Source organism: Lactuca saligna, chromosome 9 (assembly GCF_052625555.1).
Source record: "Lactuca saligna cultivar CGN05327 chromosome 9, ASM5262555v1, whole genome shotgun sequence".
Taxonomy (NCBI): Eukaryota; Viridiplantae; Streptophyta; class Magnoliopsida; order Asterales; family Asteraceae; genus Lactuca; species Lactuca saligna.
In genome coordinates this window covers 24,392,688-24,409,530 of record NC_136425.1, presented here as the reverse complement: position 1 = coordinate 24,409,530, position 16,843 = coordinate 24,392,688, and the positions used below count along the sequence as shown (strand labels likewise).

Sequence of the window (16,843 nt, the reverse complement as noted above, 5' to 3'; positions counted from 1 at the left end):
CACGCTTCTTTTTATCACTTTTATAAACCATATCATGAATATATACTATCACGTCTATTAAGGTTTGTAAATGTTCACCGTGTCTGGTGGGGTTTGTATTGATCTTTATAAATAATACAAAGATTACAAGATAAGGAAATAACAAACTTTCCTACTAATATAAGCTATACAATATAATTGCTATACTTATCATGATTATGTCGAATCATGTCTATTACCCCCCGCAAGCAAAGTGGCGGTGGTCCAACACGAAGCTTGGCTCTAAATTCTTCAAACAGCGGACGAGGAAGACTCTCAGTGAAAATGTCAGCAAGCTGGAGATGTGAAGGAGCAAACTTAGTATGAAGTTTCCCAGAAAGTACCAATTCCCTTACAAAATGGTAGTCAATATCAATGTGCTTGGCTCATTTATGTGAAATTGGATTTTGACTGAGGAATAAGGCACTCTTGTTATCACACAAAAGAGTAGGACGCGATGTAGATAAAACATGCAGTTCTCGTAATAAATGAGTGATCCAGATTATTTCAGCCGCAGTATTTGCTAAAGCACGATATTATGATTCACAACTAGACCGTGAAACAGTAGGCTGCTTTTTGGCACTCCAAGAAACGGGATTACCTCCAAGAAACACATAGTAACGATAGGTGGCACGACGGGTCTCAATGCAGCATGCCCAGTCAGCATCAGAGTAACCAAGGATAGAGGGCGTGTGAGCATGAGAAAAGGAGAGACCATATGACAACGTCCCTTTGACATACCGTAGGATGCGTGTAGCAGCCTGAAAATGATCTTGAGTAGGAGCATGAAGAAATTGACTAACCTGATTGACAGCATATGTGAGATCAGGTCGAGTAATAGTCAAGTATTGAAGTGCACCAACAAGAGAACGATAAATGGTAGGATCATGAAAAGGAGCACCAGTAGTGGTAAAATAATCGGATGTCGAAAGAGGAGTGGCAACTGGTTTGGCGTCCAAAAGTTGTGCTCTTGCAAGTATGTCATGGGCATACTTAGCTTGACTTAGAAATAATTCAGTGTCGGAATATGAGACTTCTAGGCCAAGAAAATAATTTAATTTGCCCAAATCCGTAATAGAGAATTCTTTATGAAGATGCGAAATAAAGTCCTTAATAGCAGCTGGGTCATTACCAGTCAAAATGATATCGTCAACATAAACAAGTAAATACAGAATGCAAGAACCACGTTTGAAGATAAACAACGAAGTGTCAGCACGGCTGCAAATGAAACCAATAGTAACCAAAAAAGTGCTTAAGTGTTGAAACCATGCCTGTGGAGCTTGCTTTAAACCATATAAGGCCTTTATTAAACGACAAACATGGGTAGGAAAATGAGTGTCAATGAAACCCGGAGGTTGCTCCATGAAAACTATATCAGTGAGATCACCATGCAGGAAGGCATTTTTGACATCTAATTGATGAAGAGGCCATTTGTGTAAGACTGCAAGTGAAAGAACAATGCGAACTATTGAGGCCTTCACTACTGGACTAAAAGTTGCAGAATAGTCCAAACTAGGTACCTGTATAAACCCTTGGGCAACCAAACGTGCTTTAAATTTGTCAACCGTGCCATCAGCATGAAATTTCGTCCGGAATACCCATTTAGAACCCACAATATTAGAATTCTTTGGCCTAGGAACAAGTTCCCAAGTATCATTTTTCTGAAGAGCAGCCATCTCATTACACATGGTTGAGTAGCAAGCCGGGTCCTTAGAGGAAGATATGAATCCTCTCGGTTCTTTAGTGGTAAATAAAGTATGATGAAGAACTGAAGAGGATAATTGAGATAAATCAGCCCGATATTTTGGTTTAAAAATACCATTTCTATAACGTGTCATCATTGGATGACCAGGTGGTTGTGGAGAAGCAGCCGGTTGCGGTGAATCAACAGGTGGAGGTTGCAACTGATTAACGGGTGCGGACTCACCATGAGCAAGAGTAGGCGGCGTCGGTATAGGATGTGCTGGTATAGCAGTCACATGTGTTGGGCAAAGAGTACATGGCGCTGAGTCGGTTGATGATAACGGTGGAGCAGCAGGTGCTGAGATAGGTGAGGAGGGAATCACGTCATGAATGGAAGGAGATCCATCATTATATGTAGAGAGGAGCAACTGAGCAGAGGGCATTTGTGATGAAATACACAAAATCCAGTGGTAGACTTACATAGCACGATATTCAGCCTCACATGTAGTTATAGCCATAGCACGATATCCAGCCTCTGTGGAAGATCTAGAGACAACATCCTGTTTCTTGATCTTCCATTAAATAAGAGACTCTCCAAGAAATACACAAAATCCAGTGGTACACTTACGATCATGACGATCGCCATCCCAATCAGCATCACTATAGGCACGTAACTCAAGAGAAGACTGTGACATCCCCAAAATCACGGCCAGAAAAGACCGATTTTGTTTATGCTTTATAAAAATCAGAGTACTTCATTTTATAAAAAGGTTGCGGAATTTGTTCCCAGAAAAACACGATAAATACGTTATTAAAATGTTTTCGAAGAAACGTATTTTTATTCATCTTAAAACGTTTGGGATGTCATCGTTAATACAGAAACATAAGCATAAACAGAACTTATAATTATTTACACTAGTGATCTACATCTCTTTAAATCTCTCAGTGTAATGTCACTTCATTTCGTCACCTGTGATATACATAAATTGAGTGGGTCAGGTTGGGAAACCTGGTGAGTACATAGGGTTTTCAACCCACAATAATATAATTATTATGTTTAATCAAACAATCAACCTAATTACCCATCCCCATTATCTTCTTTACTCTTTAAGGATTTAACCTAAGAGTCGTCTATCCTGCATTCGTTTATTCCGAAGTCCCTTACTTCCAGGGTTATAGGACTGACACTAAATCCATAGCTGCCAATGTTCGTTCGTAAAGCACTAATTCCATAGCTACCAACGCTCAACAGGTACTAAATCCATAGCTACCAATTCCTACAGGTACTAAATCCATAGCTACCAGTATCTAACTAATAGGTACTAAGTCCATAGCTACCAATTCCCAACAGGTACTAAATCCATAGCTACCAACGTCTGACAGGTACTAAGTCCATAGCTACCGGTGTTTGTCCCGTAGGCACTAAGTCTATAGGTGCCAATGTATACTCACGTCATCTTCTATCTCTCATTATTCATCTACCCATCATCATACCCAACATATTCGTATATATAAAATACGTATACAGTTTAAATCCTTTAAAACATGTATAAAACATTCATCCAGCATAATCAACAAGTATTCAGATAATATGCACACATAGCACGTAATTTATATAAAATACTTCATATCTATGTGTAAAATGAAAGGGACTATGCACTCACAACACGTAAATTATATAACAAATACTTCATATCTATGTGTAAGATGAAAGGGACCATGCACTCACTTGATAGGTGGTGACTCAACACTCGGACAGCGCTTCGATACTCTCAACACAATTTCCTTCGATAAAACCTAGTATCAACACCACTAGGGTTTAGTCTAACATTAACCACGACTAATTAATAGTATAGTTAATATTATTATTATATAAACGTTAAATAACACTCAATATAACTCATAGTAATAGCCCAAACAATTATGTTAAGGTCCTAATAATGTTACTATAATTAATTAGAAGCTATATTAAAACTAGCGTAGGCGTAGCTCACTTACAGCGGGTTTTTCGCAAAACCGGGCTTCGCTGGAGCAGCGTTTCCCGAGCCGAAAGGCTCTTTTCTCGGAGCCGTCGGGCACTCCGGGGCTTCCGCCTCGTGCTAGGGAGTTACCCTAGGCTTTAGGGGGGTTAGGGAGCTTAGAGAGAGAGTTTAGAGAGAGAAAGAGAAGTTGGAAGGTGTGAGAATGAATGGAACCCGACACCTCTATTTATAGGGGTGCTGACTGGTCTACTCGCCGAGTAGGGGGGACCTACTCGCCGAGTTGGTCCATGTGGTGGCCTTCTGGTGGTGCCACGTGTCCAATTCTGGTGGTGCCACGTCACCCCCTATCGTGTATCAGCCTTCAAACTTAGAAAAATCATAACTTTCGCATATGAGCTCCGTTTTCGACGTTCTTTATATCCACGCGTAGGTAAAATCAAGATCTACAACTTTTGTTTAGACTCCGTTGGCTAATTCTCGACCGATCTCAAATTTAACAGTAGGAGGCGTTTAGACTGTTAAATGACCGCGAAGATATCATAACTCCTTCATACGGACTCTGTTTTCGTCTGTCTTTTTTACCGTTTAGTTCCTATTAATGAGACCTTCAACTCTCATTTAGGTCGCGTAATCCAAAAACCGCTCAAACTAAAATTCGAGTTTCGGGTTGTATACTGCTAAGCCGAATCTTAGAAAAATCATAACTTCCTCATACGAAGTCAGATTTGGGCGTTCTTTTTATCGACGGTCTTAGTTTAACATATTCTACGAATTTCATTTAGATCACTAAGGCTAAAAAGTCCTCCATCGTAAATTCACTATTTACGCTTCCCGGTGCCGTGCCGGTTCCGTCGCGAAACTTCGACGGGCCATAACTTCTTCATTATAACTCGGATTTCGGCGTTCTTTATATGTACGGAAACATTGTGACATATTCTACAACTTGGTTAAGATTATTTATTCTAAATAATCTTTTGTTGAAAAGTCATTTTCGACCCCTAGTGCCTCTAAATTGACTAGCCCGGATCTACGGGCGTTACAATTATCTCCCCCTTAGGATGATTACGTCCCGAAATCATTAAAGAAACAGGGCTCACATGATGACTCCATTTGTTATCTATTCATCCTAAGTCATAACTTCGATGTTTCTTCGAACGTGTATCTAACTCTTAGACTCCTTGACTACAGGCGGTGCTCGATCTTGCATACGCTCTCTATCTCACGTTAGACTCCAAATTATGACCTTCAAGTCACAATCTCGATCCTCACTGGATACGAACTTAAGATAAGTTCTTTTATTAATACAATGGACCGATGTGTCATATTCTAATGACCTCTCATCGTATGTTGCAATGCTCAGACTCATGTCTCTTAGAGTCAAATTCCAGAACAGTCTATACCTTCCTTCATGTTCTAGTCACATCTAAAAAGGTAGCATCTCTAGCAACCATCTTCTTTTAACAACGAGCGCGATACTTCTATTGATCGCTTTGATTTCAATCGTTTGGTTTAAGTCGGACGCTACATCAAACTTGGTTCTCTGAACCACGTAACATACTCATCGTAGTCGGACTCAATTCGATATGACCACTAGGGTCGGAATATCAACAATCGTCTTAGTCATTACCGAAACAATGGTAACAACACACTTGAATAAATCGAAATCAATTACTAGTTTCTTGGTAACCTTGTGACTTTCCCTGATCCAAGCGTGAGTCCCGTGCTTCCGGTAGTATATGCATCTACTACCTTTCACACCTACTCATACTCGTCCCAAGTATTATCTCGCAGTTTTCCCAAGTTATTATCACCAAACAATTTTTAACACATAAAAATGTGTCCAAACAATCACAAAATTTTCCCTAGACTCTACTAGGACTTCTTGTATGCGTATCTTCAATCATCAATTTTGCTTTAGCTCGGTGGAAATACCATACGATGGGTCAACTTCATGAATTACGCCAATTATTCCATCATCTTGCCAATCGAAGGTGTACTTCGGACGTACTGTACTCCTCTAAACGTACTGCATGACATATTCTAAAGGCAAGATGCCACTCTTATGATATCTTTCGATAGGTGTCATTCACTATCGTAAGCCTTTTCATTTCCTCCACTTACTCAATTCTCTATGAGTCCTTATCATGACATTCTATTCTCCAAAGCAAGCGTTTGGTGTATCGAGACGAGAATATAGATAGAGGAAGAATTAGACGCGTATTCCTCCTTATTACTCCAAAAAGTTACATGCCAGTTCTAATATCGTAATTAAACGTTTAGAAACCTGAGCACATAAAATTTCCAGATCCGGTCGACAACAGACCATAGATCCGATCATATAATGCATATCATAAATCATTTAGCACATAAAAGCATGTTAGGAATTTTCCCTAAATAAGCTAGTGCTTGTGTCTATTCAGGTGTATTACCTAAATCTATTTGACACACTCCTCACAATCATTACTTAGCATTCTAAGTTTAAGTCTAAAAATAAATCCATATTCCTAGTTCGCTTAAACTAATGCTCTGATACCAACTGTGACATCCCCAAAATCACGGCCAGAAAAGACCGATTTTGTTTATGCTTTATAAAAATCAGAGTACTTCATTTTATAAAAAGGTTGCGGAATTTGTTCCCAGAAAAACACGATAAATACGTTATTAAAACGTTTTCGAAGAAACGTATTTTTATTCATCTTAAAACGTTTGGGATGTCATCGTTAATACAGAAACATAAGCATAAACAGAACTTACAATTATTTACACTAGTGATCTACATCTCTTTAAATCTCTCAGTGTAATGTCACTTCATTTCGTCACCTGTGATATACATAAATTGAGTGGGTCAGGTTGGGAAACCTGGTGAGTACATAGGGTTTTCAACCCACAATAATATAATTATTATGTTTAATCAAACAATCAACCCAATTACCCATCCCCATTATCTTCTTTACTCTTTAAGGATTTAACCTAAGAGTCGTCTATCCTGCATTCGTTTATTCCGAAGTCCCTTACTTCCAGGGTTATAGGACTGACACTAAATCCATAGCTGCCAATGTTCGTTCGTAAAGCACTAATTCCATAGCTGCTATATCTTACTCACCGGGTACTAAATCCATAGCTACCAACGCTCAACAGGTACTAAATCCATAGCTACCAATTCCTACAGGTACTAAATCCATAGCTACCAGTATCTAACTAGTATCTAACTAATAGGTACTAAGTCCATAGCTACCAATTCCCAACAGGTACTAAATCCATAGCTACCAACGTCTGACAGGTACTAAGTCCATAGCTACCGGTGTTTGTCCCGTAGGCACTAAGTCTATAGGTGCCAATGTATACTCACGTCATCTTCTATCTCTCATTATTCATCTACCCATCATCATACCCAACATATTCGTATATATAAAATACGTATACAGTTTAAATCCTTTAAAACATGTATAAAACATTCATCCAGCATAATCAACAAGTATTCAGATAATATGCACACATAGCACGTAATTTATATAAAATACTTCATATCTATGTGTAAAATGAAAGGGACTATGCACTCACAACACGTAAATTATATAATAAATACTTCATATCTACGTGTAAGATGAAAGGGACCATGCACTCACTTGATAGGTGGTGACTCAACACTCGGACAGCGCTTCGATACTCTCAACACAATTTCCTTCGATAAAACCTAGTATCAACACCACTAGGGTTTAGTCTAACATTAACCACGACTAATTAATAGTATAGTTAATATTATTATTATATAAACGTTAAATAACACTCAATATAACTCATAATAATAGCCCAAACAATTATGTTAAGGTCCTAATAATGTTACTATAATTAATTAGAAGCTATATTAAAACTAGCGTAGGCGTAGCTCACTTACAGCAGGTTTTTCGCAAAACCGGGCTTCGCTGGAGCAGCGTTTCCCTAGCCGAAAGGCTCTTTTATCGGAGCCGTCGGGCACTCCGGGGCTTCCGCCTCGTGCTAGGGAGTTACCCTAGGCTTTAGGGGGGTTAGGGAGCTTAGAGAGAGAGTTTAGAGAGAGAAAGAGAAGTTGGAAGGTGTGAGAATGAATGGAACCCGACACCTCTATTTATAGGGGTGCTGACTGGTCTACTCGCCGAGTAGGGGGGACCTACTCGCCGAGTTGGTCCATGTGGTGGCCTTCTGGTGGTGCCACGTGTCCAATTCTGGTGGTGCCACGTCACCCCCTATCGTGTATCAGCCTTCAAACTTAGAAAAATCATAACTTTCGCATATGAGCTCCGTTTTCGACGTTCTTTATATCCACGCGTAGGTAAAATCAAGATCTACAACTTTTGTTTAGACTCCGTTGGCTAATTCTCGACCGATCTCAAATTTAACAGTAGGAGGCGTTTAGACTGTTAAATGACCGCGAAGATATCATAACTCCTTCATACTGACTCTGTTTTCGTCTGTCTTTTTTACCGTTTAGTTCCTATTAATGAGACCTTCAACTCTCATTTAGGTCGCGTAATCCAAAAACCGCTCAAACTAAAATTCGAGTTTCGGGTTGTATACTGCTAAGCCGAATCTTAGAAAAATCATAACTTCCTCATACGAAGTCAGATTTGGGCGTTCTTTTTATCGACGGTCTTAGTTTAACATATTCTACGAATTTCATTTAGATCACTAAGGCTAAAAAGTCCTCCATCGTAAATTCACTATTTACGCTTCCCGGTGCCGTGCCGGTTCCGTCGCGAAACTTCGACGGGCCATAACTTCTTCATTATAACTCGGATTTCGGCGTTCTTTATATGTACGGAAACATTGTGACATATTCTACAACTTGGTTAAGATTATTTATTCTAAATAATCTTTTGTTGAAAAGTCATTTTCGACCCCTAGTGCCTCTAAATTGACTAGCCCGGATCTACGGGCGTTACAATTATCTCCCCCTTAGGATGATTACGTCCCGAAATCATTAAAGAAACAGGGCTCACATGATGACTCCATTTGTTATCTATTCATCCTAAGTCATAACTTCGATGTTTCTTCGAACGTGTATCTAACTCTTAGACTCCTTGACTACAGGCGGTGCTCGATCTTGCATACGCTCTCTATCTCACGTTAGACTCCAAATTATGACCTTCAAGTCACAATCTCGATCCTCACTGGATACGAACTTAAGATAAGTTCTTTTATTAATACAATGGACCGATGTGTCATATTCTAATGACCTCTCATCGTATGTTGCAATGCTCAGACTCATGTCTCTTAGAGTCAAATTCCAGAACAGTCTATACCTTCCTTCATGTTCTAGTCACATCTAAAAAGGTAGCATCTCTAGCAACCATCTTCTTTTAACAACGAGCGCGATACTTCTATTGATCGCTTTGATTTCAATCGTTTGGTTTAAGTCGGACGCTACATCAAACTTGGTTCTCTGAACCACGTAACATACTCATCGTAGTCGGACTCAATTCGATATGACCACTAGGGTCGGAATATCAACAATCGTCTTAGTCATTACCGAAACAATGGTAACAACACACTTGAATAAATCGAAATCAATTACTAGTTTCTTGGTAACCTTGTGACTTTCCCTGATCCAAGCGTGAGTCCCGTGCTTCCGGTAGTATATGCATCTACTACCTTTCACACCTACTCATACTCGTCCCAAGTATTATCTCGCAGTTTTCCCAAGTTATTATCACCAAACAATTTTTAACACATAAAAATGTGTCCAAACAATCACAAAATTTTCCCTAGACTCTACTAGGACTTCTTGTATGCGTATCTTCAATCATCAATTTTGCTTTAGCTCGGTGGAAATACCATACGATGGGTCAACTTCATGAATTACGCCAATTATTCCATCATCTTGCCAATCGAAGGTGTACTTCGGACGTACTGTACTCCTCTAAACGTACTGCATGACATATTCTAAAGGCAAGATGCCACTCTTATGATATCTTTCGATAGGTGTCATTCACTATCGTAAGCCTTTTCATTTCCTCCACTTACTCAATTCTCTATGAGTCCTTATCATGACATTCTATTCTCCAAAGCAAGCGTTTGGTGTATCGAGACGAGAATATAGATAGAGGAAGAATTAGACGCGTATTCCTCCTTATTACTCCAAAAAGTTACATGCCAGTTCTAATATCGTAATTAAACGTTTAGAAACCTGAGCACATAAAATTTCCAGATCCGGTCGACAACAGACCATAGATCCGATCATATAATGCATATCATAAATCATTTAGCACATAAAAGCATGTTAGGAATTTTCCCTAAATAAGCTAGTGCTTGTGTCTATTCAGGTGTATTACCTAAATCTATTTGACACACTCCTCACAATCATTACTTAGCATTCTAAGTTTAAGTCTAAAAATAAATCCATATTCCTAGTTCGCTTAAACTAATGCTCTGATACCAACTGTGACATCCCCAAAATCACGGCCAGAAAAGACCGATTTTGTTTATGCTTTATAAAAATCAGAGTACTTCATTTTATAAAAAGGTTGCGGAATTTGTTCCCAGAAAAACACGATAAATACGTTATTAAAACGTTTTCGAAGAAACATATTTTTATTCATCTTAAAACGTTTGGGATGTCATCGTTAATACAGAAACATAAGCATAAACAGAACTTACAATTATTTACACTAGTGATCTACATCTCTTTAAATCTCTCAGTGTAATGTCACTTCATTTCGTCACCTGTGATATACATAAATTGAGTGGGTCAGGTTGGGAAACCTGGTGAGTACATAGGGTTTTCAACCCACAATAATATAATTATTATGTTTAATCAAACAATCAACCCAATTACCCATCCCCATTATCTTCTTTACTCTTTAAGGATTTAACCTAAGAGTCGTCTATCCTGCATTCGTTTATTCCGAAGTCCCTTACTTCCAGGGTTATAGGACTGACACTAAATCCATAGCTGCCAATGTTCGTTCGTAAAGCACTAATTCCATAGCTGCTATATCTTACTCACCGGGTACTAAATCCATAGCTACCAACGCTCAACAGGTACTAAATCCATAGCTACCAATTCCTACAGGTACTAAATCCATAGCTACCAGTATCTAACTAGTATCTAACTAATAGGTACTAAGTCCATAGCTACCAATTCCCAACAGGTACTAAATCCATAGCTACCAACGTCTGACAGGTACTAAGTCCATAGCTACCGGTGTTTGTCCCGTAGGCACTAAGTCTATAGGTGCCAATGTATACTCACGTCATCTTCTATCTCTCATTATTCATCTACCCATCATCATACCCAACATATTCGTATATATAAAATACGTATACAGTTTAAATCCTTTAAAACATGTATAAAACATTCATCCAGCATAATCAACAAGTATTCAGATAATATGCACACATAGCACGTAATTTATATAAAATACTTCATATCTATGTGTAAAATGAAAGGGACTATGCACTCACAACACGTAAATTATATAATAAATACTTCATATCTACGTGTAAGATGAAAAGGACCATGCACTCACTTGATAGGTGGTGACTCAACACTCGGACAGCGCTTCGATACTCTCAACACAATTTCCTTCGATAAAACCTAGTATCAACACCACTAGGGTTTAGTCTAACATTAACCACGACTAATTAATAGTATAGTTAATATTATTATTATATAAACATTAAATAACACTCAATATAACTCATAATAATAGCCCAAACAATTATGTTAAGGTCCTAATAATGTTACTATAATTAATTAGAAGCTATATTAAAACTAGCGTAGGCGTAGCTCACTTACAGCGGGTTTTTCGCAAAACCGGGCTTCGCTGGAGCAGCGTTTCCCGAGCCGAAAGGCTCTTTTCTCGGAGCCGTCGGGCACTCCGGGGCTTCCGCCTCGTGCTAGGGAGTTACCCTAGGCTTTAGGGGGGTTAGGGAGCTTAGAGAGAGAGTTTAGAGAGAGAAAGAGAAGTTGGAAGGTGTGAGAATGAATGGAACCCGACACCTCTATTTATAGGGGTGCTGACTGGTCTACTCGCCGAGTAGGGGGGACCTACTCGCCGAGTTGGTCCATGTGGTGGCCTTCTGGTGGTGCCACGTGTCCAATTCTGGTGGTGCCACGTCACCACCTATCGTGTATCAGCCTTCAAACTTAGAAAAATCATAACTTTCGCATATGAGCTCCGTTTTCGACGTTCTTTATATCCACGCGTAGGTAAAATCAAGATCTACAACTTTTGTTTAGACTCCGTTGGCTAATTCTCGACCGATCTCAAATTTAACAGTAGGAGGCGTTTAGACTGTTAAATGACCGCGAAGATATCATAACTCCTTCATACGGACTCTGTTTTCGTCTGTCTTTTTTACCGTTTAGTTCCTATTAATGAGACCTTCAACTCTCATTTAGGTCGCGTAATCCAAAAACCGCTCAAACTAAAATTCGAGTTTCGGGTTGTATACTGCTAAGCCGAATCTTAGAAAAATCATAACTTCCTCATACGAAGTCAGATTTGGGCGTTCTTTTTATTGACGGTCTTAGTTTAACATATTCTACGAATTTCATTTAGATCACTAAGGCTAAAAAGTCCTCCATCGTAAATTCACTATTTACGCTTCCCGGTGCCGTGCCGGTTCCGTCGCGAAACTTCGACGGGCCATAACTTCTTCATTATAACTCGGATTTCGGCGTTCTTTATATGTACGGAAACCTTGTGACATATTCTACAACTTGGTTAAGATTATTTATTATAAATAATCTTTTGTTGAAAAGTCATTTTCGACCCCTATTGCCTCTAAATTGACTAGCCCGGATCTACGGGCGTTACAAAGACGTCGAGGGAAACAAGAGAGTTAGAAACTGAGTGCTACAAAGATATATCAAAATACGAAGAACAACTCCCCAATGAACAGAGGTAGGTACAGTAACAAACTGACTGACAATATGAACAACATGAGCAATATCTAGACAAGTGACTGTGAGATAAACAAAACTTCCCGCCACAGTACGATAAAGATTCAGATCAGACAAATGAACACCATCAGTAGGAGAGTATCGAGCATTGGTTTCAAGAGGGGTATCAACAGTCTGATTGTCAGAAAGTCTCGCCCATGTAAATAAGTCAAATATATATTTAGTCTGGGAAAGAAGGTACCCTTTCTTAGACTGAGCGACCTCTACCCAAGAAATAACGCAGCAAGCCCAAATCCTTAATAGCAAATCGACGAGCTAAATCATGCTTCAAAGACTCAATACCACCATGGTCATCACCTGTAATAATCATGTCATCCACATATAAGGACAGAAGAATCCGTCCTGCACTCGAGCATCTAACTAACATAGCAGAATCGTGATTACTCTGGACAAATCCAAGAGAGGTAATCATTGTGGAGAATTTCTCAAACCGAGCACGAGGGGCTTGCTTGAGCCCATACAAAGCTTCACAGCCGACCGACCGGGCGAGGTATATTCACCCCCTAAGTCACACATGAAGCACTTAATCACAGCTGAATGTTGAGTTTTAACGAGAGCTCTAAAATTGCTACAAACACTTCTAACAACGTATCAAACCTCCGCTCTGATACCATGAGAACATTGCCATATGATTATATCAAAGAGAAATTAGAAGGGTTCTCAGAGAAAAGCATGTAGACTACAAGAAATAAAGCGGATATAAATACTAGCTAGATAGAAACCCTAATGGGATAAAGACAAAAAAGAGCCCATAAACAAGCGGGCTAATAATATAGACTAACATTGTGTTTGATTAGGAAGGAGAACGAGGAAATAGATGGTAAAGAAGGGTCAAGAGAAAAAAATTAGGTGAGATTAGAGGGAGAGAAACCGATGTGTATATTTTAGGTTTTCAAAACGGTGCAACACCATTTTTGATTTTTGGAAATATTTTGATATTTCTAAAACAATTTTTAGTTTCCAGAATCATTTGGGTTACAAGTTTCAGATTATTGATTTTTTATTTTGCAATTCTGGAGAAGAGCGTACTGGGAGAGGAAGATAAGGAGTGGGTGTGCATATTTCTGGTGGTGCACCATTTTTTGATGATAGTGTCGGTGGTTAAATGTTCAACAAAAGAGGAAAACATATATGTATTTTAGATTTAAAGTGGGACGGACGCCCAATTTTAATTAGATTATTTTTCAATAATTAAAAACAATCAGAAATGTTAAAAATAAATGAAAATTAAGATTGAAAACGACATTGTAGTCTTTTAATGTCTCGCAAGGGATTAAACGTGTAAATTTAAACTAATAGTGCATGAAGTGTGCAATTTCTAACCAAACGAGTGATACTCCGAGTTAATTATTGAATATGAGGACTGAACGTGAATTTTGGTACCTAGACGATAGACGATTTGTTTAATTCCTCTGTAATATTATAAATGACAATTTTCTAAAGTAGAATGCTAGTGTTGTGTTGTTGTTGTTTATTTATTTATTTTTTATTTTTTTTTATTTTTTTAATTTTATCTGTGATTACCATGAGTATTAACTTAGTAGGATAATGTTTGAATAAAAATTAATGTGAAAGAAAAATACTTTACTGAAAAATATAGAGACAACATTATGATAAAAGAGAAATAACTAATTCAGCATAAACAAATACACAAATGTACACTCATAAATAAAGAATATAAAAATAAAATTATCATGAACCGGAAACCAGAAATAAGAACATCAATAAACAAGAGTGAAAAGTTAATATCAATAATGAAGGACATAAATATTGTACTCAACAATGGCATCTCGATTGGTCGCATTAAGAAAATAAGTCCGAGCTTCAGCATACCCTCGAGCAAATCTGAAAACACCACTCCCTCCAATCACCGGGAACTCTCTTACCGGCAACATAAGAGGGTTCCGACCCAATATACTCAAAGTGCTTCCATTATACCTTTCTTCATCAAACACATAGTTGTGAACCATCATAAAGCTCATATTATTCAAATCCGCAGATGCATACATCCCTTGAGCTCTTCCCACCCGAGTAGAGTTAGGTTCCGGCCCCACTGTCAAGAGGTTGTCCACCATGATCACCGCCCCAAATCCGGTGGCGGAAGTGTTGGTAATTGGGGCTTCAGCCACCCGAATGGCGGTTGCATTTGGGCCGCCAACCACGTTGTGGTAGAAAAAATGGAGGTGCGTTAGGTTTTGCTTTCCACGTGGCATCGCTGTTCGTCGCAAGCTGGTTGAGAAAGTCTGGGATTTTCCGGCGAGGAGGAGTGAGAGAAGGACGACTATGAAGGTGGTGGCAGCTGTGGAAGTGGAGATGAGATTGTTTGCCATTCAGTTCGATCTTTTAATTTGAGAAATAGCTAGAAAGTGGTGGATTGAGATGTTTTTTCCTTTGCATGGTGCTTGCCTATTTATATATACTTGAAAGTGAAAACTTTTGCAGAATAACTTGTCATAATAAATATTTCTATATATTAATACTTCTATGATGTAAAAATATTGAATAAATCTAAAACCTTGAACTTGATTATAAAAAACTGATTACACGTTTTTTCAGTATATATTTTCTTATGAATAAATCTTCAACCTGAATTTTTTTATACATTTACAAGGGTAAAACTAAATATTATTATACATTCAATTCATCCTTGTAAACTAGGGGCAGAACACGGGATTTAAAAAAGGGGGTTAAATATATATGATACTTGAATTCAGTTGAATAATTTTGTTTATAAAACTATAGAGTTGAAGAAGTTTTACGATGCAATTCATCTTTAAATGTGATATAAAAAAGAAACAGACAAAAAAATCTGCGACTATAATTGTTTTGGGTAGCTGTCATGATCATTTACAAAAATACAATGTTGAATGTTTGCGCCGATTTGAAACTAACTGATTGTATTGATCCTTCATATTTTTGATTGGTGGATGTGCATGGTTTTGAAACCTTTATGGCATCCACCACGCAAAACTGTTTGACCTTCTCCATGGTCAACGAATATAAGGTTTTGACTTTTGCTTGTGGTACTTAACTTTATCCACACAATACAATGCTCCATAATAATTAATTCAAAATTAAATTAGTTGCCATATTTTTTCTGTCTATGATATTAGCATCTTAGATGATGAACAAGACCAAGTTGCATGAGATACGCAACTTTCCAACGCGCTTCAAGATCGAGAAAGAAGACTATAATATGCACATCTAGATATTCCTAACCATCTCCCTCAAAGACATCAAGTGTTGTTTATTTTTTTATTTGACACTGAGTTATTTAAAGCTAAGACCAAGGAACGAGGAAATATACATAATTGTTTGGGTAATCACTGCTCGGAGAGATAATGTAAAGGAAATAAATGCTCGAAGAATTAAGAACCAAATCTTCACATGTGTAGACTAATAGACACCACTGATGAACTTGTTGAGATCATATTCCTACTGGATTCACCGGTAAGAATTCTATTATTATTGCATCAAAAAGTTGGGGATAATCAAATTCAGAGAATGCTAAGGAGTAAGAAAGCTTGAAGAATGAGCATAAGGCTAAACAGAAAATTAATAAAAAAATGTCGCACATATCCTACTCTTGAACTTCGGTACTCAACTTCCTATATATTAGACATCTAACGCATAAATCATGTACTAGAATTCTCATTCTTGAGTTCGAGATGTTCTTTCACATTGTCAAGATGAAGCGTCATAATGGAACTCGTCTTTGACGGTGTTAATTAAGGAGCTATTCAAGTATGATGTTGATTAACCTAAAAGTTGTAACACTGATTTTCAAACAAAATTTTTAATTTTTATATAAAACATAATTCCACTAATATTCATAAAAACACCCATTTTACTTGTTCAATAAAACAGTACAAAATCCCAAGATCAACATGTAAAACTTCAAACGTGTGTGTACGGATCAAGCCGGCGCCTTCCCGCGGTCGTCACTAGCACCTGAAACAAATAACATCAACACTGTAAGCACAAAGCTTAGTGAGTTCCCCAAAATACCACATAAAACACATATTAGCCACTCGAGGCTATAACTCTGTGGGTCCGTGCACCCAAACTCTGTGAACCCTCAGGTTCTAGCTCTGATAAACATGCACAGCATCAAACACATAAAAGTAATGCAGTACAACACATAACATACATAGCATACAAATACTCTAATCACATAACTCTGGTTGCCTACTCAAGGTAAAGTATAGTGAGGAGA

At 38.1% G+C, this 16,843-nt stretch overlaps 1 pseudogene; it reads right to left on the bottom strand.

Annotated features, from left to right (window-relative positions):
* Positions 1-14,375: 14,375 nt before the first annotated feature.
* Positions 14,376-14,987, bottom strand: LOC145018234 (dirigent protein 21 pseudogene; annotated as a pseudogene).
* Between the last annotated feature and the right edge of the window lie 1,856 nt (positions 14,988-16,843).